Source organism: Aptenodytes forsteri, unplaced genomic scaffold (genome assembly GCF_000699145.1).
Source record: "Aptenodytes forsteri isolate BGI_AS27 unplaced genomic scaffold, ASM69914v1 Scaffold8, whole genome shotgun sequence".
NCBI lineage: Eukaryota > Metazoa > Chordata > Aves > Sphenisciformes > Spheniscidae > Aptenodytes > Aptenodytes forsteri.
The window spans coordinates 2,175,333-2,203,076 of NW_008796218.1; the positions used below are offsets into that span (position 1 = coordinate 2,175,333).

Here is a 27,744-nt window from a genome sequence, read left to right on the forward strand (position 1 = left end):
ATAGTTCTATGCATAAAAAGCATCAGAAAATTCCAATTACTGCCTCTCAACTCTTGCATATGAAAATTTTCTGCTTGTAAACAAAAAAGATCACTGCAATTTAATCAGCAAGGTAATAGTACAGATTAGCTTATGGTGTGTGGAGAGGCATAGTTAAGCTTATGAACATGCATTAAAAGTACCTTTGAAGTGATAGAATCAAACCAGAAAAATCAATCATGACTGCAAAAATTTATCCTTCACAAGAGCTTAATGTCAATTGGTAGGTTGCTCCAGGAAACTAAAATAGGCAATTCCTCTATCACGTGCCTCTCTAGATGGACAAGCACTACTGAGACACGAAGGAACTGCAGGCACCTTCTGGTGGCCCATAAGAAGTTCTGCATCCAGGCTGGGCCCAGTCATGCACACTGCAAAGGAAACAAAGCAAAAGTGAACATGCAGTCTCCTGCACCTTCCCAGAGGAGCACTCCAATGAAGCTACTCAGCATGACTGAGGATTTGACCCCAAACTCTGACTGCTCTGTATTGCGCTGCACAGGCTATAAATGAAATATTTTTGCATTCATTTCATAGGAATTATGTTACAAAAATTAAATATATCAGAACTGTGAAAAGCACTAGGTGTTCATTCTCCCTAAGGAGAACAATAGCTAAATTTCTGCTGGGTCAAACAGCAGGTTGCTGTTAATACTGCAGTCTCCATCTGGGAGCACTGCACAATAACCTTCCAGTCACTCAGCTGGCAAAAGCTCCTCTTTGATCCTGAGTCACCAGTGAGCTATGGCAAGGCATTGAAAAGCAGTATCTGGTCTTAAATTAATTCACTGCTTGGATTTTCATGATGAGAAAAGGGCTTCCCTCTTCTTCCCTCAACTCACCTCACAGTCCTTACATGACATTCACACAAAACAGAGCTCCGGCTTCAGAAAAATACATCTTCTTGGCACCTCACCAACTCTGTGCACTGAGCTGACTTTTACCAAAGCAAAAGAAAATTTCACAGCAACTTTCCTTGATCAAACCACTCAGCTCAATCGAACAATGCAGGAGCTAACAAACCCAGGCATCTTCATCAAAGCAAATAAAATTGTGAGTAATTATATTACAGATATACTCACACAGGTAGGTGGAACACGTGACAGCCTGCCACAAGTGTTTGCTGACGAACATACCAAGTCAGTAAGTTTCAAACATCTAAACTGGGCATTGGGCATGGCAATAACCCATCCTGGAGCTGACACTTCCTGCTGTCCTCACACCAAACAACAGCCCAGGTCCTGCCCTAAGCAGTCACTTACCGGTTCCTCTACACAGCGCCCTAAAGTGGTCTGAGAGCAGAGCAAGTATCCTGTATAAATGCCCACAACAGCTTTTACAGCACATTGAAGTGATTAAATATAACTTTGCAAAAAAGTAACATCTTTGCATATATTGTCCTAAATGTATCTATTACTAACCTATTACTATGCAGTACAAAAGTAAGGATTTGAATGAAATGAACTCCTGCAACACTCCCCAGATTTCTTCCCAGCATGATAGTATTGGTGTTTCCAGAAATAACGTGAAGTAAAAAATGAAACCAAACACTTTGCTTTAACTTTCTAATACAAGGAAAAAATCTCTCCCACTTCTGCTTCTCTCACAGCTTCATTCTGAGCACTTCAGCTTTGTTTGCTCCAGAACATTTTAAGTGTAACCACACCTGGGAAGGGTCAGCTGGTGTACTCAGCACTGATGCTGAATATCCAGATGGCCATACACATGCAGCACCTTGTCATACAGATCTGATGGTCCTGTGGATGTAACACGGGATTGGAAGTTAAAAATAAAAACCCAAATCCCACACCTTCTGCATTTCTGTTTTCTAGTCCATGTTTAACTGTACAAACATTTAGGGTGGGGACTTTCACTCTTCCTGTTGGGCAATACAATGAACGCATTGGGTTTCTGATCTCATGAGAAGTCTTGATGTACTGTCAGACTTGTTCACAAGGGGTGTTACTCCAAAAATGAGAACCCTGTGCAGATGCCTTTAATTTGGAAGGACGCCTTTTTTGAAGATGTGTTCACCACCTAAATGACCAGCCAGGTAGTGATTCCTTGCAATCATTTTCCAAATGTGGTGGGCTTTCCAAGCAAAGAAAAGCTAAGTTGTGCCAGCAGCTCAGCTCTTTATTTCCCGGCTTTTTTCCTCCTACCTGAAACCGTTACACGCCACACAACATAAGGCATTACCAACAGCCCCTTCTTTACACTCACCCTACTCCTTGGCGGCAAACCACATCCCCAGCTCTCAGGCTGCTCCGTTCACAAATAAAAGTATAAATCTCAGACTGAAAAGAGAAAAACCTTTAAACTGGAAAAAGAGTTGAAACTATTAGCAGGTGGAATAGAGTGGACTCAGGATGCATCTTATGCCTGGAGGAATAGCATTAACAAGAAGACTGATGGAAAACAAGCAGCAGCCCAAATCCTGCCCTGCTTTTCTTCTCTGGCTCTCTGCTCTGCAAATCCCCGACAAGCAACTCTAGCAGCAGGGGAACTAAGGAGCAAAAAGACTATTGCCCCAGCCTGCAGAGAGACCACAATATCAACAAAAATGATACCCAGGCTTTCCAAGCAGACATCTGCTAGGACCAGACTAGGACCTGGAAAGATAAGCAGTACTAACACACATACACTGAGAATAAACCCAGTTATACACCAGAACACAGGAGCCTAATTTTTATAATAGCTAATGGCAAATTCAACCCCAGAGTAGTTACAGCAGCTTTCTGGTTGCCGTAAATCATGCCCCACCTGCAGCAGACTCCAGACAACCCTGTACCCAGTAGGTAAGTATTCTAGCAGCGCTCTCCTCTTTCAAGAGGATCCTTGTTACTGGTATTTGTATTGCCCAACTTCTGGTAACCAATTATGGCTCCTAAATTAGGAAATTAGTGTCTCTGCTTTTAGTGGAAGAAGAGAGGCTCCTGCCAAGAGAGATTCAAAGCAGCAGCCTCTCTTAGCAGGACACTAGTATCCCTACACTCTTAGGGCAGACATTTAAGTCAGATACCTAAAGGCAGCAAGTGAAAACACGCACTGAAGCTCCTTTCCACTCCCCTCACATATATCCTTTTTTGGGAAGGGAGCACTACTTTTGGCTACACAATTTTGGCTCCTAAATGGCTATTTAAAGTTCCCTCGTACCTTTCTACCACTGCAGTACCCATGCAGGGATGCACTTAGGTCAAGGCTGCGTTATTCTCTCCCCCAAGACTGGCTGCAGCTGCATGTGGCAGCCTCATGCACAAATGGAAATACTGAGGGGCACGGGGAGAATTCCAAGTTTGGAGGTTTTCAAGATTTGCAACTTGTGACTTGGAGCAGAATTTGGAGCAGCAGGCAAGATTGTAATGTTTGAGAAATGCCACTTCAGTGACTCGATACATGCCATGCAGCATAAATGCAAGATGCAATCCAAGAGTGTTACCACTGTGTCTCTCTGTGGCTATACAGCACTTGGCTGTGCTTGCTGCCTTTACCCTCAGCAGTACAACCAAAACCAACCCTGAACACCAGCAGATCATCATGCAGATGCAGCTGCCCCAGAAGACTTCCATTTGGTAGGTACACAGCAACAAACACCAGCTGATATGCTTTCCCCGCAAACACTTCCTTCAAACAGGGTGATCTCTGCTCTGTTCCACAACAGCTGCCAATACCCACACAAAACTACAAGGACACTCAGCAGAGCACAGCCCATTTGTTGGGCTTTCTGAAGCTGTATCACTCACTGTTGTCCTTAATCTACTGCACCTGGCAGGGAGGGCCAATTAACTATAGTTACAGTGCCTTTTTGATAAGGGGCTGCAAGAGAAAGCAAATTACCACTTAAGGCAACATTCATTATGTAGAAGTGAGAGACATGTAAGAAAATTATGTGAAATGGTTATTAACTCATGATTGTGTTATCCTTCCATCCCAGGCTGAAAGAGATCTCAAAAAAGTCCTATAATGCATTTCTTCCCCATACCTCTGGCCAAAGCAAGACTGAGTGTACTCAGGTCATGCCTGGCACATATTTCTCCAGGATGCTCTTAAGACCTCCAGTGATGAAGACTGCACAGCTTTTCCTCCACAGCCTCTTCCAATGATTTTTCATCTCTACAGTTACACGGTTTTTCTAAATGCTTCATCCGACTCATTTATTTACATTGAGAATGAGTACGCCATGGGCAGAGGTAGACAAACTTATTAACATCACTACAATGGCTTATAATGAAAGTTACCCAAGACTTCCCAGTAGAGGACTTCTACTCAACTGAATTTCAACTATTTGTGTTGAAATTCAGCATCTCAGTCACCTGCCTTAAGGCTGGTTTAAAGGATATTTCAACCAGAGATAATCAGTGATTTCTATGAATGAGTAGAGATATGGTGAATTTTGCACGCTAGCCAGAGACTTTCCCTTTGAAAACTTTAGTACTGAAACCCTCCCCTGACACACACCACCATTCCAACTTGGAAGCAGGAACTTATAAATACAGCCTAGCACTGCTGCTATGAAAAAGCACCAAAATTTGCCCAAGCTGTGTGTTTTCATTTCAGCCTTCCATCCCACCGCTGTAGGGGCTCAGGAGTTAACTGCTGGTGCAGCCACTTCACAGGTGAAGGAAGGTAAAAATCAATGGCAGCTGGACCTAGCTCACATGGCAGCAGACCCAAAATGAGCCACAAACAGCTCAGAAACAGACACAGGTTGGACAAGGGACATATCTTCCATGCTGAGCCTTTCCAGCTATCAACCTGGAGCCTGGCCTTGGCACACTGAAAGCTGGAGGTGTACTGAGAACCTACAGTAGAGTAAGATAGAGGGGAAGATGCAACTAGAACTAAGTCTCCGAGAACACAGTCTAGGACCTGATGCTATTCACTCTGAGCTCGGTGGCAAACCCCGTAATAATCTCAGTGGAGCAGAAGCTGGTCCCTAGTACTTTACTCACGATCTGCCCTTCCACCTCTCCTGTGATCCCTCCAGTTCAAAGATGAGGTACACCAGCAAGGCAAGGCAGCAAAAAAGCGTATGCCCCTGGTTTGAGTATGGTAATCTGTCTGCAAATGAATGGAGTACTGCAGTCCTGAGTGCTGTCATGTCTCTCTCTTCATGGGTATAAAGTTTGTTAAATGAATAGGTCAATCAAGCTGAAGGCATGATACACTCCAATCTGCAGCTGTAAACTCAATCTCACAGAGAGTTTGTGAGAGTTGTGCCTGATGTACCACATTAAGTCCCGCTCTAATTACCTTTTCCCATTGCTTTCCATCACAATGTATAGAATGGACTCTCAGGGCAAGCTGCCCAGAGGGTCATTCCACACAAGCAGTGAGCTTTTCACAGCTGGAGCATGGGAAGGGGCATGAATCACATCAGCATTTTTCAAAGGGATCACTTAGGAAGAAGTTCTCAATTTGCAGTCGCTCAGTGAAAGGGAAACAAATAAAACCTTAAATGGGCTAGCAGCAGCTTTGGGAACAGATAACAAGATTTGGGAAAAAAAACCCTTTGATCTCTTATGGTGTAATTAACCATAATATAACAACATACAAGCAAAGGCAGGAAGATAAGCAAGGAAGATAAGCAAGGGCAGAACCCCTACAGAAACCCAGTACCTGGAGATACCGTCATCTATCTTGCCTATATGAAATGCTGTGTGACAGTTTGCACCTTAGGGGGGTTCTAGCAAAGATACAGCATTTCAAGAGGGCATAGAGCAATGATTTTATTAAACTTGGACTAATCTCCAAATCTTTTCTACATTCCTGGTTTTACACTGATGAGTAACTTCATCTCTATGATCATTCCTCTTGGTTCCATCTACACCTATATCTAACACATTATTTATGTATATAGGTCTCTGCATATATTAAGTTCTCTTTTTTCACTTCGCTCCTGCAGGAATAATAATAAATAGGAAAAGAATCCTATTCAGACTGTGTCCGAGACAAAGGAGGGAGTCCCCTCAGTCTGTCTTTCAAACTAAAACTCCCCCAAGTTCAAAAAATGAAAAGCCTCAAGTGCTTTCCTGCCTAACAGACCTATTCACACCAGTGAAATTACTCAAGTGTGCAAATGTTTGCAAAAGAGGGGCCTGTCACTGTAAGCTTCCCACACACATCTGATTACAAAGCATAAGCCAATGAGTGCATCTATTTGACAGCTCTCACATGCACATAACAGCACATCCAGGGGTATCTGAATGTGTGAGGGCTGAAATAAGCACAGCTGTGTTTGGACTCTGCTATGTGCATGTTCCCGTTCAGACCCTGCAGGATTCAAACCTCTGCCATCTGGAACAGCATTGCCAATGTGTAAAGAGCAAGAACGTTGCTGCACTACTGGGGATGTAGCTCTCATTTAAAACTCACATCTCTAGGACAACTTTCTACAGACAGTTCTAGGTGCCTGTCCTTGCTGAAGGCCATGTAAACTTTTACAGACAAGTTTTCTGTATTACTCAAATTTCTAAACACAAAAATGGGGAAAAGCATCATTTGGTCACTTCAAAAACCCCCAAATTATCAAACATTTATTTTACCATGTTTTCTCCAATTCAAAAATTATTTGTGTGAGCAAGCATGTGAAAAGCTGAAAGAGGAGCTTTTTGGTTCTAATCATTGCAGTGTCACTTTATTGCTGCAGAAAAACCTTTATTGGAATCTGTCATATCTTTGTAAGGAAATGGACTTAATCGTGTAGAAGGCCCTCTTACGGTTTTCAACTCTTTTAGCATATGCTCCCAATTATAGCACTGGCATTTTGATAACAGCCAGATATTCAAGCTCTCAGTTTCATAAACAAGCATCTTGTCAGCTTGGAACTACACAGAGAGGAAGCTGCAAAACCAAAACTACGCTCTGCACTATGCTATTTTTAAGACAAGCAAATCAGAACCCACCACTTCTTCATGAGGAGAATTTCTCCAGTTTCGGAAGACACCATGACTGACCAGAGGGAAACACCTCTTACAGTGAAGCACAGGGCTATTTTCTACGATTTTAACAGACTTCGGCAAACATGGATTGTACCTCTAACATACATTATGAAAGCTGGCCTTTAAAATGAATACGTGAGACAAAAAATATGCAAAAATTATGCAAAGTAGCAATTTTTCATAAACAGCTGTTAGGTAGGTATTTATTCAAAAATACCCCAAACTAGCAGGCATTCCCCAAACGCACCAACAGCTCTGAATGTATAGCAAAGTGAGAGCTCACAGCTGAAAAGGTTGGCATTTCAGAAAATAAGCTGACTTTCCCCCGGCTTTGCCTCCCATAGAATGACTAAGCTAAACAAACAGTATCTGTGTGCTGCCAATGTGAAAAATCACTGCAAAAGGTACTGCTGGTTTATACACAACGGCTCATCCAGAACGGTAACAAGGAAAAGTTTAGGCTTTTGTTTTCAATGTACTGCCTGAGACAGAGGTTCCTGGCAATGGTGGAAGGTATTGAGAGAAAAAGGGGAGCTGAAATGAAAGTTAATCTACTTCATAATGTGGTTGGGGTTTTTTTCCCTCTTGCAAGCAGTTATGATTGCTGTAAAGCAGAAAGAGCCCTAAAAATTAAATGGCAATATATATCCAAGGGCTGTGACTAACACACAGCAATGCCAGTTTGGCAGGACCAGCCCAGAAAAGCTTCCTTGGACTTCTCTGGCTTTCAAACCACTTTTCTAGGGCAGTAGCACACAGTGACACCTAACCAAGAAGCTCAATCCAGAACACAAGTTGGCTGACCACACGGACTAATTTCATAAGTAGGTACCACGTAGGTACTTTGTACGGTAAATGAGATCCCAGGTCTTGTACCCTTCGGTACCTTGAGTCAGGCCTAAGGAGATTTACCAAACAGATGAAAACATTAGATTGCCTTTGTGTTTCAAATGACCAAGAAAACCTCTGCTGGGACCAGTGCAAGCAATGTTATTTGCTAACAAAAACCCACTATCAGCTGACCTGGTGACTAGGAGTGGTTTTGCTGCCATACAGCTGGGAAAATTAGTCTGTGAACTGACAAAGACAAGAGGGAAATCTGCAACACCAGAAGTCAGCAGCAGTATATGGTTCATATTACGTTCTAGAACAGTTGTAGTATGTTCAAAAATCCCAATATACTTCAAAGGTAAGTTTCAGTCCAGGATTTCTACATTTCTATCACAACCACCATTATAAGGATAGTCTCTGGCTATGGAGCTCTCCAGGTGACTAACTGATTTTATGAATCAGTTATCTTCAGCAGTCTGACATGGCTCTTCAGATGTATTTGGCTGCAAGATACGATTGTTCCCTCCCTGCTGTCACCCCCCAAGTCTCCTGATTATATTTTCTGCTTTCTGTCCCATTAACCTCCTGCTGCCCATGTTATATCAGGTCCAGTCTATGACATGAAACTCCCTGTGGCAATAGCTCTGACTGCATCTCTCAGGTACAGACTGCAATTTCTCTGCAGGACAGTCATCAGTAAAAGTTATGACACCAATTGCTGTGCAGTCATACTCACATTGCATTAAAAACCCATGGCTTGTGGAAGTCTTAAAAATGCCTGCTACTGCAGACGACTTGCTTTCTGTATTTTCCCATTAGCAACACATGAAAATGATTAAATAGACCCCTTTTGGTGCCCTGCTTGCTTCGTGACTGCAAGCATATTCTTCCCAGTCGATGATGTGGCTTTTTGATTCGGTTTGGATGAAGTGCAAAGGGAAGGAGTCATTCACTCAGAATAGCAGAATATTTGTTTCACGTGACTCATGCTGAACTGAAGGCAACTTCATTTTGGTCCTGCATCAGGACCAACTCTCCGCTTGCTAACAGCAATGAACTGGCAGTATTCTGGGATTGCTGTTTTCTACATGTTCATTCAGTATGTCCTGCAAAAAAAAGTCTAATGCTGTAAGCCCATCAGCTTTGCTGCAATAGAAAGGCAAACTAATAAGAGAATGCACCAACAATCTCACGGAGTCCATTCCCAAGGCACATAATGAGAGGACAGTCAAACCAGTGATCTTCCCAGAGATATTAAAATTATATTTGACAATTTTCACTAGCCTGAAATTGTTTGCATCTAATAACCAACTGCACATTCGCCTAGCTCCAAGGCAGTGCTCCCAACTCTAACCTTTCCTCCTGCCCCCTCTGACACACAGCTCTTTCAAAGACATGCAAATATAAAATAAGCTAATTGAAGTATATTGCATCTCTTCCCTTTTCTCATATATAAACATATAAATACATATACATATGTATATACACATATATAGAAGAGGACATGAAGAGAGATACTAACACATATTCATGCTCAAAAAGGTATTTTGTCCCACAACATCTGTTTGTTTTCAAGGTAGCTATGAGTACGCATCCTCAGGACCTGTGACTATCAGCTTTCATGAGCCAGACCTTCAGCTCACACCATTCCGAGCGGCTCAAAATGCCTGGCTCCTACAGAACTGCCCTCCAACAACGCCAGCTGAGCAGTTTTAAGCACGTTATAGAAGCTTACAGAGCGAGATGTCAAATAATTTTCAACTGCAGTTTGGGTCTGTCTTCTACATCTCCCACTGAAATTCTCGTTTTGGAGGAGTTAGGCTGAATTCAGTCATCCAAGGACCTGATCTATCTACACACATTCCAAGAGATGGGTTACATTCCAGATGAGCAGAACTGACAATGAAAAACCTGATTTGCTGACTACTTGCACTTATTTTATGACAGGTTTTGTTCATTAAATCCAGAAACAGTGGGCAAAGTAAATGCATTTGAGTAGATGCTTTTGCAACGGCCACATCAATTACCAGAACTTTATACAATACCACATCTGTAGCACTGTAGAGCACCTCAGACTCTTAATTTGTAAATGATTTATGCTCTCATTTTGCAAAGACTGATGGATAGTTTCAGTGCAGGACACCTGCATGAAGAGTACCCTCAAAAGGAGCAGGAAAATATGCGTGCACTCCTCAACAAATGCAGAGATGCTCAAAGTAGCAGGACTCTAAAATTGGCAAAAAAATTTAAAGCGCGTCATCTTTGCCCATTCGGCAGAAGCCAAAGCAATGCTGCAACCACCAAGAGACAGCTGCCTATCAGGCTGTGACCAGAAATATCTTCTGCTAAAGCTTGAAATGCACTGTTTATATTTATCTTTGGCTGAAATTCATCTTCTCTCCCATAGCTCGCACTGTATTTCAATGTACACAGAACGATGTTTGTCTCAGCTAAGATCACATCAGCATAAATTTTGAGACAAGCTATTTACACAAAAAGCAGACCTTTTAGTATTCTCCTGGTTACAACTATTTAGAAAGAACAAAAAGGCTTTGGTGGTCAAATTTAAATTAATATTTCCTAAAAGTGGCTCAGAATCTCATAGAGCTGCACATCTTTGGAGGTCTCCTCTTTGTGAAAGTGATTAAAGATTTATTATCTGCTTCTGTCAGTTGTAGTTCATCTAATGCAGACCACTGGGACTGGTTTAAAGAGATATGGTTTTGTTCTTTTTATTAATGTGTTATTTATAAAACTGTACTTAGGACTGGATCAGCATTTCCATGCTAAGGACTCATTTTCTGGCATGTGGAACATGTTTTTACCTGATGCAAATAACACTCTTCCCTGGCTGAAACTTAGCATAGAGATTTCCAGCACCAAAAGACACTTTTTATCCTGCTTGCTTTTGTTCAAAAGAGAAGAGAAACTGATTTTTTTGCTTCTGATTTGCTCGGTTCATTTTCAAATCTTCGTTTTTGTTGGACAATAAGGACATGTTTTGATGGGAGAACTTTCTGTTTTCCTCATAAACCACAGTAGGGACCATATTCAACAAGCTATTTACATTCTTTGTTTTACCATTGATTTCATTAAAATGGGTCTGTATTTTATTGGCTTTCCCATTTATTTCATTAAGAATTAAGAACCTAAGTAGTCTGTTGTATCTGGCCCAAAGTATCTGCTCCATTATCCCTTCTCAAATCACAGCCAGAAAAATCTTCTCCCAGCTCTTAATTCTTCTCCTCTCCTATTCCTGGTTACTGAATTTAATTCAGAAATAAAGCCTAAGCCCACAACTCGACATGGATGTCTCTGAAGAGAGGAAGAGAGAGATCTACATTAACAGTGTTTTACAAACTCAACAAACACATTTGGAGATTCTTCTCCTGGGATCTGCCAGTGTAAGACAAAGTTAATTTGCAACACATTATCATATTATTCATGGCAGAGGAATGGGGCTTACTGGCAAGATCCCAAGCCATTACCTGTTTCGTGTCTGGACTGACAAACAGACAGACATCTGTTATAAAAGCAAAGTTGGTCTTTGCATGGAGGTTTTTTTTAAAGTATGTATTCTGAGAGCAAAACTCCTTGCTGGCATATGAAAGGGGCTTCCAGCCAGAAAAATAACACAACAGGAGATGTATAAAGAAAAGGTGCGACTGGAAGATTATCAGCAGAATAGAAGGAGAGCATGGATGTCAGACAGAAACCATGTATGTGACATGAAAAATGCTGCTGATAGAAGCGATAAGGGAATAATTTGGCTACAATTACTGTCCTCTAGGTCATGATTTGTGCTATGACAATGCTGCTGTCATAGTCTACAGAGGCCACAGTGTCCAGCTCGTCTGCCAACACTGTCCTGAAGAGACAGCAGTGAGACAATTTTTCCTGGGCGCTCTGATTTAGGAGGTGAGATGATGCCTGGTTTATTACACTGCAATGAATTCTTAATATGGAGCCCTGAAATCTCTCTCCCAGAATCAATAAGCAGTACAGATTACAGGTGTTGCTACTGACTTCCCCTTCAAAGGGATGGGCTCTGGGTCTCAGGAGAGAGAACGTTTGTCAAGATCAAGCCAAGAAATGGAGCCCCACACCCTGGAGAGCAAGGCATGTGGGAATTCTGCAGGAGAGCTTCTCTGTGTCAGGAAACTCCATACCACTTCACAGCAAGCCCAGGTTTGACAGCTCTTCATTGAGATCCTTGGCGATGACTCTGCTTTGTGAAGCAACAAGAGCTTGCGGGATGGAGCCTCTGTTTAAAAAGGTCAAAAACCCATAAGCATCCTATTCCAGATGACCAAGATTGTTTGGAACTACTATGCTGAAACACAGCTCCTGTTTCCTGTAGAAGTTCTTCCTAGAGAGAAGTTTCTCCTACCTTGAAGCGCAACCAACATGCTGAGGACAAAGGATACATGTATAAACAGTGTTTATGAAATAGATGCCAGCATCTTCTGCAAGCAGACCAGGTAGCAACATGAGAAAAGAAACAACATCCTGTTGCACAGCAGCACAGCACTAAGCAAGAGCAATCTGCCCAGAATATGTAGCTGGTTGGCTAATAATATTTTCTGCATTCCTGCTGGACATGTCACAAGACAAGAGGGGGAGCATCACAGAAGCTTAGAAACTATGCAGTTCCAGACACTAAGGCATCTTCTTGTACAGAAAGGCTAGAATAATTATGAGGCTGTATTTGTCCTTCAGCATGACTCCCCGTGATTGCCAAAAGACTCCTGCTGCCAAGACACAGCACTATATACTCATGAGTCAAACCATAAAACTCACAAGGCTAACTAAAAAAAAAACCACAAAACCCCATGAGATTTTAAAATATAATAATTTTTCTGTTCTTTTATTTCCTTCCTGTTTTTTAAGTAGGAGATGCAAGATGTTCAAAATGTTTCAGCACTGGTTGCATTTCTGGGCAATCCCCTAGTTCCCAGAATCAGGGCCTAAAGGAAAATATCAGCTACCCCAGGCCTAACATGACATGAAAAGGAAAGCAACAACTTAGCAAGACACCCATCTGAGACAAGAGCGTGAGGCTGGTTCTTGGTCTGTTTAAATCAGCTGGAATTGTACTGTGGATTGTAAGAGAAGCCTCCATGCCCCTAAACGCCCAAGGGAGGGAAAGCCCTGGCAGGTACCACTTTGGCTTTTCTCTAGTCCTTGTCAAAACAAACAAAAAAAAAAAGCCAGCTTAAGAAAAATCGATCAAGCTTTACAACAGTATATCTGAGAATGTAACATTAACACAGGAGCTGTGCCCTGTCTTAAACAGGGACACTAACTGTGCCCTGGCTTTGAAGAATTTCCTTGGGGCAGCTTAAGAAGTGTTCCTTAGGCTGAGATGCTGGATTTTTTACTGCAGCTACTAATGCATGTTTCCTTCTGCTGTTTCTGTTATGGGTCCAGTACCCGCAGGAAGAAACAGGAGCAGGGAGTAGTACCTTTTACAACTGCAGTAGCAAGATTGTCCAGAGCTCATCCATCAATGTCCGGAAGATACAGCTCAGTAAAATGCTCGGGAAGATGACTGGACTGTCTAAGAGAAGACACCAATCACTATTTTAACCAGCCCAGAGGAGTTCAGAGGGTCAGAAGTGATTAATTCTTGCCCATATCCTCACTTAATAGCATTTTCAAGGGCTCATTTCAGAACCATCTAAACAGCAATTCCAAACTATATGCACAATGATTTGCAGCGATTACTGAACTTTTGTGAAAGAGAGGCTGGGCTGGACATTTGCCTCTAAGTATCATATGTCAAAACTGCTAGGATGATCTGGAAGGCTGGTGAGTAAATGCCTGTAGTGGAAGGTTTCGGACAATGAGATATAGCAGCACACTTATGAAAGTTGGCTTTAGCCTGGGAATATACTCACCTTGGTCCCTTCTTTATGAATCAGCAATCACCTCCTGCAGATGATGGCTCAGAAAAGCCTGCCGGTCCTTGGTCTGAACCGCCCCATAGCAGCAATCCTCCCTCCTACCCAACTGACTGCAGAGACAGTAAGAGTGGGTCTGGTGCACCTTCCCCAGCTTTCGGCCATCTGCTGGTGCCCCCATCCAAAGCATCCCAATGTGGGACTGTGAACCCAGGACACAGGCTTTGCCCCTGGGATGCAGGCTTCATCACACAACAGCACGGCTTCGACAGTGAGCTGCTCCCAAGAGGGGTAGCGTCTGCTCCTCACTAGGAGGGGAGGCAGCTCCAAGCTCTTGCATCTTCATTGAGAGGCACGGTGAGCTGATTCAGGGAGTTTAACCATCCCAAAATAAATAGATGGTTTTGCAGAACCTGTTTTTACGTGCATGGGTGCCAGTTCAGAAAAAGAGACAAGAGCAAATGGCTATGTAAAGGGAGGTCAATGGAGAGGCAGCTGGCCCTCACATCAGCTGAGTGTGATATGAACCTACACCCCAAGTATTGGTACTACTTGGCATCTCTCCACACAGATGGGATAGACATATAATAGTTTCATTTCTTTGCCTATGAGTAACGACTCTGTCTGCCACTCATCCATCAGTGCAATACACCAATGTCTCCTGCTTTAGATATGGAGAAGACAGATCCCACAGGCACCTCAGCTTACAGACATATACAAGTGTTTAGGGCTTTCAATAATTCGTTCTAAATAAACTGCGAATTTGAAAGAGGAACAGACCTCGTACTTTTCTGAATATAGCTAACAGTCCTTCCTAGTTATTTAAATGTCAGTCATATTCCTCAGTTTGAGGAAAAAAGAATGGACCATTTTTGTTATATCAGTGGTGAAAAGCATCTGGCAACTTGGACGTCCAAGTGGAGAGAATGTAAGAGATCCTAATTTCAAAGAGCTCACCAGCCACATTTTGCAAGCCAGGATCTTCTCCAGCACTTCAAGTGGCATATCAAAGATTTAAGATAACCTGAAATCAGGACTGACATTTGAAAAATCTTGACCAGTCCACATCTGTGAATCACTTTCAGCTCATGCCCAGAAACCAATTTGCACATTGGATTTCCCAGAATATACTTCACTCTATGAAAGAAAGCCACATATTTGGAGCCTGGATTTCACAACAGTGTTCCTGATGTAGCTGTAATCAAACTGAAACCAAGAAGAGAGAACATTGAAGGCTTGGGTCTGAGAAGAACAATCATGACTCTGCATTTAGACCTGATGAAAAGGAGACAGGGAAATGGGGAAATAAATCTTGAGACCAATAGTTCAAAACAAAACATCCTCAGCTGAAAATAAATAGATGTTGTTGTCTGAAATGTCTAAGGATAGATGAAAGTTTTATTTCACTTAACAGAAGAATACAGTCTCCAAAAATGTCTCTGAATTAAAAACTAAAAGAATTAGCACAGTACAAGAATAATGTGGCAGAATGTCTAACTTTGAGAAACAAAACACCAAAAACCCTACCACATAAGCGCTAGCATAAAAGGATCCAGAGAAGCATCTTTCTCTGAAGTATTCATTGCAGTGTTTTAGAAATTACATAAACTCAATTTATACCACCTTTCTAGGACAGCAGTTCAGCAAAATATTCAAGTGCATGCTTAAAATATTCCAATTCAGCAAAACACAAGTATCTAAGCACACAAAGCATCAGCAGGGTATAGGCTAATGCAGCCTATATAGACTAAACTGTACCCTCAGGGGTTCGCAGAGCAGGACTGCTTGCTTGAATCAGGATGTAAAACTGTCATCAACAACAGCCTTCAGCACGTTTACCTAAAAGTTACCCGAGTTCTGGGATATCATTATTATTAGGCACCTCTTCCAGCCTTGCAACTTTCTCACCTTCAATAACTGTTTCTGCAACGTTCCAAATGCTGAACATTTTCAGTCTTCCCACCTAGGCTGGAAAGATGGGCTTCAACTGGATCTCAAATGTAGTTTGGGGCTCTCGTATTCAGTGTATTCTGTGTTATGAGGTATAACACTTCATTGAACAGGAAACTTTGTGACTTTAAATTAGATTTTATTTTCTTTCAGTTCATATGCCCAAGTCAGAACGCCTACCTTTCTTCCTGGTACCTCCTGCCAAATTTTAAAAAAATTTTTAAAAAACCAAGTATATAACCAAAAAGAACTCTAGTAACCTCTGCTGCACTAATAAACATCAAAGCTAACAACCTCTCAGCTAATATCACACTTATCTTGGTGTTGGCCTGATTACAATAATGGAATGATCTCTAAAAGCAAAGGGGACTTCAGGAAAGTCATCAGGAATTGCCTTTTCATATAACTTTCCCCAGGTGATAAAAAAGAATCATGAAGGGATCTCACCTAAAACTTTCCAAAGTCAGTGACAGTCTTCCTGTTTACCTTACTGGATCTTAGATTAAAGGATGTAAGAGTATACAGCCCAATCATGCAATATTTGGGGGGGGGGGGGGGGGGGTTTTCTTAGGCTTCAGCAGATGTGAGACCAAGCTACAGGTGAACACAAACAAGGTGGAGAGGCAGGCTGGGGAGTAAAGATGATACTGCAGTCCTAATTCCAGAATGTGATGCCCAGATGTCTGCATCTAACTCCACATCTGCTCACCTGAACAAAACCAGCCTGGTTTTTAAAGGTCTGAGCAGCCACAGATTTTACCAACTCCAGCAGCTATTGGAAGAATCAGCACTTCTGAAAGCCAACAGCTTTTATACAAGTGCCTAAAGGACCTCTCAGCTCCAAGGCACCCAACTCCGAACATCCTAAATTTCTTTTTTCCTATTGAAAAGTTCAGAGACTGGGGTTAAATAATAATAAGAATTATTATTATTATTAATAAAAAAATAAGGTATTGGTATTGTACTATTCACTTTGTTGTGAAAATTTGCCATTTCATTTCCAATTTAAAGGGATTTAGTATATTTCCTCAAGTCTGTGTTCTTGGGGGCATGAAAACACGAATAATACCAGCTTTTATTTAAGAAAATATAGGCTTCTAGCGCTCATGATAACAAAAACATGAAAAGTGAAGACATTTATAAAAGAGCCCAACAACAAACTAAGAGAGCTGATTGTTAAAACAGCTCAAGTGCTGAGGAAGCCTAGAGCACACTTTTTCACTAGAGTTAACAATTCAGTATTTACTATTCTGCTTGGACTTGCAAAAAACGCAACTGAAACGTTGCAATTTGAAATCAGAATAGAGGCAAAAAAATTGCCCTGTGTGCTGAAGTGTCATTTACCTGCCTGCTAATTGCCTGATTTGGGTACCATTTTGAAGACTCCATGTTACAACAGATAAGATATAAAGAAATTTAGTTCCATACAAAACTCCTTGGCTTCAGCTACTTCTAGAAATTGAGAGCGCTAGGTTAGCATTTGCATTTCTGCATACCTCCAGGGGATGAAAACAAGCTGATAAGATTATAATGGCACAGAGAAATCAATGTGAAAAGCCATAAGCTGTCCTCACAGTGCCAATGTGAGCTGTGAGCCTGCCTGCACAAAGTTCAATCCCATCATAATCAAAAGATAGATGGTCTTACCAGATGGAACTGGGTAAATACAGGAGAGAAATAAGTCATACCTAGATGAGCTGACCTGAATGTGGAAACAGCAGCACTTAATTTTTCTTTAAATGTGACCGCTTAGATTTAGAGCAATGGAGTGACTTTTATGAACATTTTAAGTACTACATAGCTGTATTAAAGTATTCTTTGTCTTGCCAGAAGAAAACTATGAGGTGCAATTCTCATTTACAGCAGCAACTGCTTTCCACTGATCTGTCAGTGTAAAGAGACATAAATGTAATTTTCCAAATTTGAAGATCCCTTTGTCTTGCCAGAGCAACAAAAAACATCTGAAGTGCAAGATGTTTGCCTGGGTTTTTTTTCTCCTTTTAAAGAGAATTGAAATTATGTTAAAATGAAATGTGACAAATAGGGGAAAGAAACATAGCTAGTCTCTTTATATTCTTTATAGCAGGAATTAATCTAAAAGCTGTTTCAAGTAACTAACAAAACCCATACCCATTAAAACCTACATAGATCTAATTGCAAGAGAAACACAAACAGAAACTGGGAAGGTTCTCACAGTGGAGCCTTTTCAGGATCTATCTGAAATGTCAATGATCACAGGAGGACTAGATCCTGAAAAGGCTCCATCTGAAATGTCAATGATCACAGGAGGACTTCTGGTACAAGTAGGAAAAAGGAACAAATCAGGACTAGATGGTATTCACTTGAGAATTTTAAGAACACTCATAGTTGAGAGAGCTGGATTACTGGAAAATGAAAAACGTGAAGCCTTTAGAAAAGATTTTGAGAGGATCTGGGGAACTACAGGCCTATATGGCTAATGTTTGTATCTGGCAACTTTGTGAAGCGTATAATAAAGGACAACAGATACCCACATAAATACAGGCTTATTGCAGAGTCAACACAGCTGCTGTAAAGGGGAGCTCTGCCTCGCCAGCCTCTTGGAGTTCCTGCAATATGTCAGCAACTGTGTCGATAAAAGTGATTCATCTCACATAATCTGGATTTCAAGAAGAGTTGTGACAAAGACCTTCATCTAAAGCTCTTGAAAGCTAAAAGCTGCAGGATAAAAAGGGAAATCCTTGAATAGAAAAACAATTGTTTAAAAGTTAGGAAACATAGGATAGCAGTAAGCGTTCAGTTCCCCGTGAAAGTAGGTCATCAGTGAAGTTTCATTTAGGACCCCACACTGGAGTAGGGAAGACAACATTATAAATCCACGGCTAATTCACACATTGAATACTACATGAAGTTCTGGTCCTCTCACCTCAGACAAGATAAATTAGAGCTGGAATATGCTCACAGAAAGACAGCAAGAATGATCGAAGGTACTGCTCTGTAAAAGGAATGACTGAATAGTCTGGGACATATTAGTCTGGAAAACACCTGACTTAGGGGGACAAAACAGAGGTCTGTAAAAGGATGACTGGCATCAGCATGGATAACAACTGATTGCTTGCTGTCTTTTCCAAGGCAGGACCTTCAGACCACTAAGCGAAGCTAACAGCACCCCTGTTCTTCACACAAGCAGGATTGCCCTGTGAAAGGACACTGTGGATGCAAGAAGTTTACATAGGCTCAGGAGGAGACTCAATCAGTAAACTGAGTCTTGTTGTTAAACAGAACACTGGATCTGGAAACTGCTCCCTGGGTTTCCCTACTCAATCAGGGCTTTAAACTTGACCATCTTGCAGCTGGGCAGGTGAAGCTGTTCAGGGGCTACTGCAACATACAGACCATGCTAATAATGTCTCCCATAGCAAAGTAAAAGGAGCCCTACACTGAAGCTTCTACATAACACTGCATTCATTTTCACCTTCAATTTAGATCTCTTCCTCACATCTATGTATACAAGAGTCAGGGTGCACACAGACATCCAAGCTGAAATCTTTCCGTATGTTGCATTAGGGAACGAGCTGATGTTCATTCTGCAGTCACTACCTGTAAGATGAGCAAACAGCACAACAGGAGCAGCAGCTGTTGCAGAATTATTGCTCATCTCCTGGTTTATCCCATTTCCACTATGAGGAAATCACAGCTTTGTCCAGTGTAATTTGAAAGCTGCAGTAGGCACTTGCCATAAATGCTGGCCACATTTCCCCAGCTTCATTGCAGACTCCTTGCTGGTCTGGAAGCAGAAAGCTCATTAAACACGACTTGTAGGTCTAATAGTTAACTTACAGAACAACGGGAAAAGTCTGCATTAGCTCAGTCCAGAAGGTGGCTGCACTTAATTGCTTCTTTCAAAGACCTGTTCCTTTGTGAAGAATGGTAGAGAATTGCTGATCATTATTACCAATTCGCCGAGACACTTAAAACATCAATCTCCTTACACAGAAACCATTTGCTGAAATTATCACCATTTACGCTGTCTGATGAGCTTTTGCTCCTCTTTGCAATTTGGAAGTAGGCCACCCCATTAATAGATTCCTAGACAGGTTTAAGCAGGAAGGCATTAGTGTGCCCCTGCTAGTAATAACAGTATCGTGGCATAAGTACCAGTGAGCCCACTGAAAGGCAATCACAGAAGTGTCTAAAAGCTTCCTGTGCACCAGGGCTTGTGAAAAATTAAATTCCAGCCACAGAAATTAAAATCAGGACTGGTTTGTTAGCTTAATGAATGGCTGAGGTCTTACAGAATAGTTTTAATTTTAATGAACTGAGGATAGAAACTCCAGCAAAGTAAGTATTTGACCCTAAAATAGAAAAAAGATGGTTCTCTGGTCCCTGCTGAATTAGGCTGGGGATGGAGCTAATGGCCTAAAGATGACACATTTAGGTCCAGATTTATGCAATCTTATTCCAGGTACTCCTGCAAAGAATTACCCTCGAGAGATGCCTGGAGACCAGCAACAGCCCCATACCCTTCACACCTCACTGAAGAGCCTGAAGTTTAGGGGGAGGACTCTGGGCCTCTGTTCCTTTATCTGACCTACCCCAAGTCCCCCCCTCAAGCACAGCAGTTGCTGATAAAGACAAACCAGCCACACTCCCAGCTCTTTTTCACAACTGTATCCTCAATAGCAATCATTTCAGCACAGGAAGCAGCAGCACAGAGCAACTGGTATCAAACAGAAGGGTAAGATTCTTCACGAAAGGCGGTTCAAAAGTAATTTCTGCTATTTATCACCACACTGAAATGCCTGAGCGTCCTAAAAGCATCCTTAGCTCCTTCCCATGTCCCACTCACTGATGTTAAGGCCATGAGCAGGAACATCATGATACAAAAACAAGAAACGAAGGCACAGGAGGTAATGGTCTGGGTGGCTATTCTCCCAAATCCTGACTAAGCATTCTTCAGCACCCTGAAGTCATTACTACATTGTTCCTATGGCAGCAGCTCATTTTATAGCAGTTTAATTCCACCCAAGACTTACAGCAATGTTGGAAATCATTCAGGTAGCTACCACCATCTTCCTCCCACAGATCCGCAGCATGTGAGGCAAGATTCAAAGCTTATTTCATTATTTTCTGGCTGAGCATGTGCATTCAAGAAGCCACATAAAGAACTGTCACAGGACCCAGACCACGTCCAAATGCAGACTTTTCCAGAGCCAGATGAGTATTTTGGAAGGAGAGGAAGGTGGGTGCAGCATGCAGTTGGCAGCGGTGGCACAGGGTGCTACTCACCTGGCACGCCCTTACGCAACTCAGCAGGCTGTCAGGCTCAAATCCCTTTAACGAAAAAAGTAAAGGAGGCTTGAGTATTAAATAAAGCAACCAATGATAATGCAATAGCTTTGCTCAGCTTTTTTCTTACTCAAATATTAGCTACTTAAAAATCTAAGAAGAAAGAAATACAGTAACCAGACACACCTACAAGTAGACTCCTGGAGTTATACATTTACCATTGCTGTACTACCAAAGAACATAGGCAAAGTTAAGTAACTGCAAGCTTGCAGTCTACCTTTTAAAATGTGCTTCTAGTCAACTGTGGAGAGCTGTGAATTCCCTTCCAGTTTAGATGTTAAACCTGAAGACACAAAGGACTTCAAGTAATAAGTAGTTAACTGCCAGCCAATTTAAAAATAAAATAATTAACACACATACAAGACAGCATTTGTCTTGCAATTAATTATATGCCACATTGTTTCTTACCAGCCTGTTCATTTTCAGCCTCTTCCCTCTTGCTTCTCAACTCCATTCAAACAAGCCAGAAATAGCTCTCCGATTCTTAAAATGCCCCAGCTCCTATCTCCAATCATTCTGCAATTCAAAGCAGTCTAAGAGCTACCTAATACAGCCCTCCTGGCTACAGTCCTTACAAAGGTATACACTAATCCAGTTTGCATTAGGGAAATTATTTCTGCTCCACCCTTTTATGCTATCTTCTGCTCAGGAAGCATCTTTCTCTGCCAGGCTGGAATAAAACTCACTGCACCAGCATTTCACTAGGAATATGAAGAGAGGAGATGCATCAGCGGACCAATACATAAGTTAAGCAAGGAAACAGGCTTGGGTGGGGTGAGGTGGCCAAGAGCCTCGAGAAGTAAAGTAACTCTAGTCCCACATCAAGTCTGGCTGGAAGCTTCTGCTCCAAACTTTTCCCTGGGACTGCTGTCACCTAGGGCCATCACCATGGCAAGTAATGAAGGCATAAAAGAAAAAAAGCCAAGTGCCCAGCACGGCTGGGTCCAGGGATGCTGTGAGGTCTCATGCACAGCCAATAAGCCTCTGTTATTAGCTATTCTGAATAGCTATCCTAAAAAAAGGCCTTCTGTAGACCTTCTGTTCTGTTTAAAGGCAGAGAGACCTAAATTTGGATCTGTCTGCTATGCCTGGCACATCTCTGAAATTAAGCTCACCAGCAGCAGCAACAACAGAAAGCCAAGTGTGGGAGCCAGCAGAAAAAAACAGAAGTGCAGGCTGCACAGTTCCAAGGTAGAAGAGATGTCTACCTCCTTGCTGGCAGAAGAAATACTGTTGTTCCAAAAAAAAAAAAAAAAAAAAAAAAAGAAAAGAAAATAAATCCCAAAACAAGACAACAAACTAAACAAACCTGACCCCGCAAGCTTTAGGCACCCTCCTATTGAGGCTGATTATGCAAAAGCTGATTTTTTCCAAGGACACCAGCAGACTTGGGTGGACAAATCCCACTGGTACAGGCAGGCTTGCTGAGAAGGCATTTAAGATGAGGCAGATAACGTTTAAAGCCTCCATTCCCACAGGACGGGAAATTCCCAGACTTTGTGCTTGCTGGGACACATTCAGCTTTCACTTTGTGGTACTCTGAAAGTGTCTCAAACTCACTGCTACTACTTTTCTTGCACACCAAAAAGTAGTCAGCAGGTTTGGGCCCCCTCAGCTTCTCCACAATCCCCTTGAAGTGGGAGGGCACCAAAGGGTAGAAGAAAATATTAATCTCCTTCAATCTGCTGGCAATGTTCCTCATAGTGCAGCCCAGCATGTAGTTTGCCTTGCTCACAATGTCGGCTCATCTTTAACATTGTGTCTGCAGTGACCCTGTGGTCCTTCTTGGTAGGGCTGCATGTCAACCAGACAGTTCCCAGCCCGGCTAATGCTACCGTCCAGTTCAGCGTATGACAAATACTCAGATTTATCCAAAAACTATATCCATTTAATTCCTTTAAGGTCAGTGATGCTGCCTCTTGAAACACAATTGTAGCAGACTTAATGCCAAGTAGGAGTAATATGAGCCGTGCCAACTGCTTTGCGGAAGCTTGCAGGATCTGGACCAAGGCAAGGACTTACTAGAGGCTCAGGCCAGGTTTTAATTCAAAGGAGTATACATTTGACTGAAGTCTGTCATGCAAACTTCTTACCTGGGATTTGCTAATTTCTGTTTAAAGAAACTTCTTGTGCCCACTGATTGGTGAAGTTGGCTGTAGTCCTGTAAATAGTAGCAAAAACCATTCTGCACTGAAAAAGCTCTGCAAATATTTCGCAGAGGCAACAAAAGTGAAAACACTTTGATAATTGCTGTTTTGTTGGGGAAAACATTTTCTAGCCATTATATATATTTTTTTTGCAGGCACAAACCTTTGCCATTTCAAAAGAAGATAGCTGGTGTGCATTGACTGTTGCTTATTATATTGCATGTGAATGTTTTCCTGTTACCTTGTTCTGTCCCTTCTTGATATCTCAAGCTAAGCCCATACATTCCTAGGACAGTGAATACTCATCTTTAATAAACTGTGTAATATCTAGCACAATGGAGCTTTGATCCCAGATCAGAAGCTCTAGGTATTATGATACAAGTAAATAATAATATTCAACCAGGAAAACAACAGAAGCCTAGATAAGGAAGTCCTAGCAAATAGTTGCAGTGGGCAATTACTTGGCAGAAAAACAAGCACACAAAAATGAAAAATAAAACCAAAAGGATTAGACTGAAATTGCAAACTTCCTCTTGAATATTCTATTAGAACTGACAAAAGACTCAAAACTCTCTGAACAGAGTCTCTTTGTAAATCATATTTCCTAATATTGCCTTCTAATAGCTGATTAAGCCCTCCAGCCCAACAAGCCATGGCAGACCGCTATCTGATCCCTGCTCACACAGATACTCAGACTGTTCTCTCAGGTACGTAGGCTGCCTCGCCGGATAAACCAGAGCATAAATCACAGAAAATAACTGAGCACCACATTCCCTGTCACTTGGCTTTTCAGTTATATTTGTATAAAACCACACAGGACAGCAAAATATTTTCATAGGTAGGAGGCATTTAACCATCGCAGAACAAGTGAAGTAGAAGGCCAGAAAACCACCACCCAGCCAACCTTGCTGCAGAGCAGCATTGCTAAATCAGTGGGCCAGACTTCCTCCAAAGAGCAACAAGGAAAATGCTGATTTTTGACAGTGTTTCTGAATTACAGCACTTGCTCCCACATTTATGCGTGAATCCAGTCACTCCTACATCATCTCCAAGTAATACAGGCAAGTTATAAAATGCATTAATAACTTTCAGATACTTGCCTAAAATTGGGTGATGCCCAAGTCCCCCTGACTTCAGCAGGGCTTTTGCTTTCAATTCAGTGAGAAGATATGAATGGTTTAGTAAGGCTTTGGAGCTATGGACTCCTCGTTGGCCAATATAAACAAGGCAGATGGGATGAGCTGCCACTCCAAACATATTTCTAGCTGAATCATTTTGTAGACTTAGTTGTGCTTGTTGGGACAAAACCATCTGACCTTGTCTCCTTCGTCTGTAGTAGGAGTTCTGCTACTGATTTTCAGGGGAGGAATCTCAGCGTCTCATTTCACATACCCAGAAGTTCACATTAAATAGCTAAATCTACAGGAGATTACCTGAAGCCAGCTGCCTCAGCAAAACCCTCTGGTAACAATCCTGAAGCCCTTGAGCAGAAAGGGTCCTTGCCATGTTCATTAAGGACAACACTGATACAGTATCAAGCTAAACTTACTTCCTGACTAAGATGCTTCACCCAAAAAGAGGCTGATCTTAAGCCAGTCAACCTCACTTACCTGCTGCTTCACTTCTGCTGAGGAGTTACCAGCAGGTTTTTTTTAAGTACCATACATGAAGTGCTTGCTTATCGGGAAACACTGTTTCCTGGAAACCGGTCCCACCTGGGTCTCAGGCTCTCAGAGTGCAAATACTCATATTCCCACAGTCTAATGAAGAACACTTTCTAATTCCTCCTATCACCCCTCCAAAGCCTTCCCTTTCTCTCCTTACACTTCAACATCAAGGGTACACCACAGTGTGACACTAATCTGCATGCACTGCAACGTCCATCAGTAGGGCCTTTTCTTGCAGCCACTACCAAAAGAAAATCAAACAGGATTCTTCCTACCAATTAATTCTGCTGCTGGATTGGCTAGAGGAGTCGATACTGAGCAGCGCAACACTTCCCCACCACTATAGAATAGATCAACACAAATGCCAGGGCTTGACTATGCAGTTTACCCACATCAGCAAACACTTGTTCACATAAGAGGGCCCCCCAATTTCAGGGAAATCAATTCTGCAAATACATGTACTTCAGTATGAGTGAACGGTGCAACAGGAAAACTGAAAAAGCAAGAGACAAGGGTATAAGTAATTTAAATCACTAAGTCCACACTTGTGGTACCTCATGCTTCTCCCAACAGAGCCGTTCTCCTCCCATTTCCTAATGTACTTTTAACCCCCAATCTTAAAGAGCTGCCAAAGTCAGCTCTGAGGAAGACACAGTGACCTGACTGCTGCTCTCACAAATGGAAAGAAACTCAGCTTTAATTCTGCCAGCTGCTACTCCGATGAGAAAAGGAAATATCAAACCTGATTTCTTAGAGCAGCACAATAAGACATGGTAGTCTGTAAGTTAGCAGGCTAAGTGTTCAATAAAATGAAGAGTAGCAAGAGAGAGGTATTTTGGTCTGGAACCATATGGACGGCTTGGAATTAATATGCTGGCTGGCACCTATCAACTATGATCAAAGGTGTACCTTAAAACTCACCATAGCAACACCATGATCCAACCACTCACTGCTTATTTCTGAGAATTACAGAGGAGGAAAAGAAATAAAGAAGCTAACTCACTACTAAATGCATTTAAACATTTCTGTTCCTCAAAGCACATCTCATTTAACAGAGCTGGTGCAGATACAGCAGAGGGATGCGGGGAAGAACGCTGTTCACTCAGAAATTTGGCAGCTTGTATCTATATTTTGGATCCATCTTGAGATTGGACTGAGCTGCAAAGGAGGGGGGAGATGACAGAGGAGAGGTCAAGGCAGCAATGCTATCTCACACTTCCTACTAGCTTGCAATTGTAGGGATGTCAGACGTTTCAGCTTGTATAGCCGACAGGCTCAGCAGTGCAGCTTTCAGGTCCCCATTAATCATTTCCCCCAGAGCTGCATGGTAGACAGCTTCATATTTCGTGACCTTAGGGGAGAGGGAATTCAGTTTTTATGATATATCTTCATGTGGGACCTTTCCCCATTGACACAACAGTACACACCTTGGCAGCTAACCGATAAACCCTACCACTGCAACAGATTCATCTCAGCCTTGAGAAGCAGATTGGGTCAGCTCAGAGACATGCCTCTGGACTCCCGGGCTCCTGGAGGCAGTGTCCAAACTCAGTATCGACCTCAAGTCACCAGTGTGCCTGGGAAAAGGGCTGACAGCTTCACTTTATTTTGTTTAAACTCATACATCTGCTAAAACAGTACTTTGTTTCCCAAGCTCTTCACCCCCAAAGCTTAGGAGAGGCTGTCTTTATTGCCAGTGCCCAGATGGGAGCCCCGACATCAGGTTAGGGTTGCATCTGGTGTCTCTGCTCAGTGCCACTCATATCACCCTGAGGGGGCTTAAAACCTGGTGCTGTCAAAAACACAAAAGGGGAGAGGAGCTTTTGTTCCACAGTAGTTACAGTTTGGAGATTGTGTGTGTGGAGGGGTCCAGAGAAAACAGAAATGCAGACACACAACAAAAGAGCTTCCTTTTATAATGCAGATTGAGGAAAAGAAGATTTACTATTCAGCAAGTCCCAGAGATACAGAACAAAGGAGGGTGAATTCACAAAGCTAATGGAGCCCAATCCCACACCTATCTTGGAGCTGTTTGTAGATAATGCTGGCAAAATTCAGACTCTGATTTTCTACATTTTAATTCTCAAGAGTAAGCCAAGATCTCCAAGAATCCTGCTGCCAATTCAGGCACCCGAATAATACGTGGAAGTACTTACTACCAAGCAAGTCTGCCTGGGACACAGGCCGTGTCCATATTCCAAAGCTGGCACCAAAGATGGGAAAAATCAATACCACCTTGAACCTTTAGCTACAAAGGTATCGCTTTCTAGCGCCTATTTGTACTTGACATGAAACCAGCTTCGGGATACATGTTTAAAATGGTTTCTAACAGTGTCTGAGTAGCAACAGCCAGACTGTAGAAAATAGCTTTGTTTCTTAATTCAATTCGTGCCTCACAGAGGATGGGGCATTTAGCCAGATGAAGCAAAGCCTGCAGTACACTTTCCTGGGAGTTGTGCAAGGGTAAGTCAACGAGCAACAACTTAGACTACACCAGCCTGTTCCAGCCCAGCAGGAACAACTTTCTATTTGCTAACTGCCAAAATTAAAAAAACCTTAAAACTACTTAAAAGAAAAAAAGAGCATATTAAAGAAAAAGGGATCAGAGTGTTTCCTCACAGCAACCTATTACTTGCAATATTGTTTGCACAATACCTGGAGTGCTGAAGAGGGGCTCCATCACTACCCCTAAGGAGTTTGGTGACAAGCCTTGCCACTTCATTAATTGTAAATCCACTCATTCAGATTCAGTTACCGGATGCTCTGAGGTTATCAGTCAGTGTTCCTAGTTGTCCCAGTGAAATTTAAAACAGGTTCACCCAACATTATGAAAATAAGGAAACTCAAGCCGCTGGTAAAACATAACCTTTTCAGATGACAGCTGCAAGCTGCTTCTGGTCCATATGACATTTTACACCAATAAGGATATTATCAACAA

General features: G+C 42.1%; 1 protein-coding gene across 1 annotated transcript in view; it reads right to left on the minus strand.

Annotated features, from left to right (window-relative positions):
• OSBPL5 (oxysterol binding protein like 5) overlaps nt 1-20,972 on the minus strand; it is a 114,452-nt gene extending 93,480 nt beyond the window's left edge. Inside the window, exon 1 of the mRNA XM_009288756.1 lies at nt 20,933-20,972. The gene's annotated coding sequence lies outside the window, so the exon portion shown is untranslated. The remainder of the gene's footprint in view (nt 1-20,932) is intronic.
• Between the last annotated feature and the right edge of the window lie 6,772 nt (nt 20,973-27,744).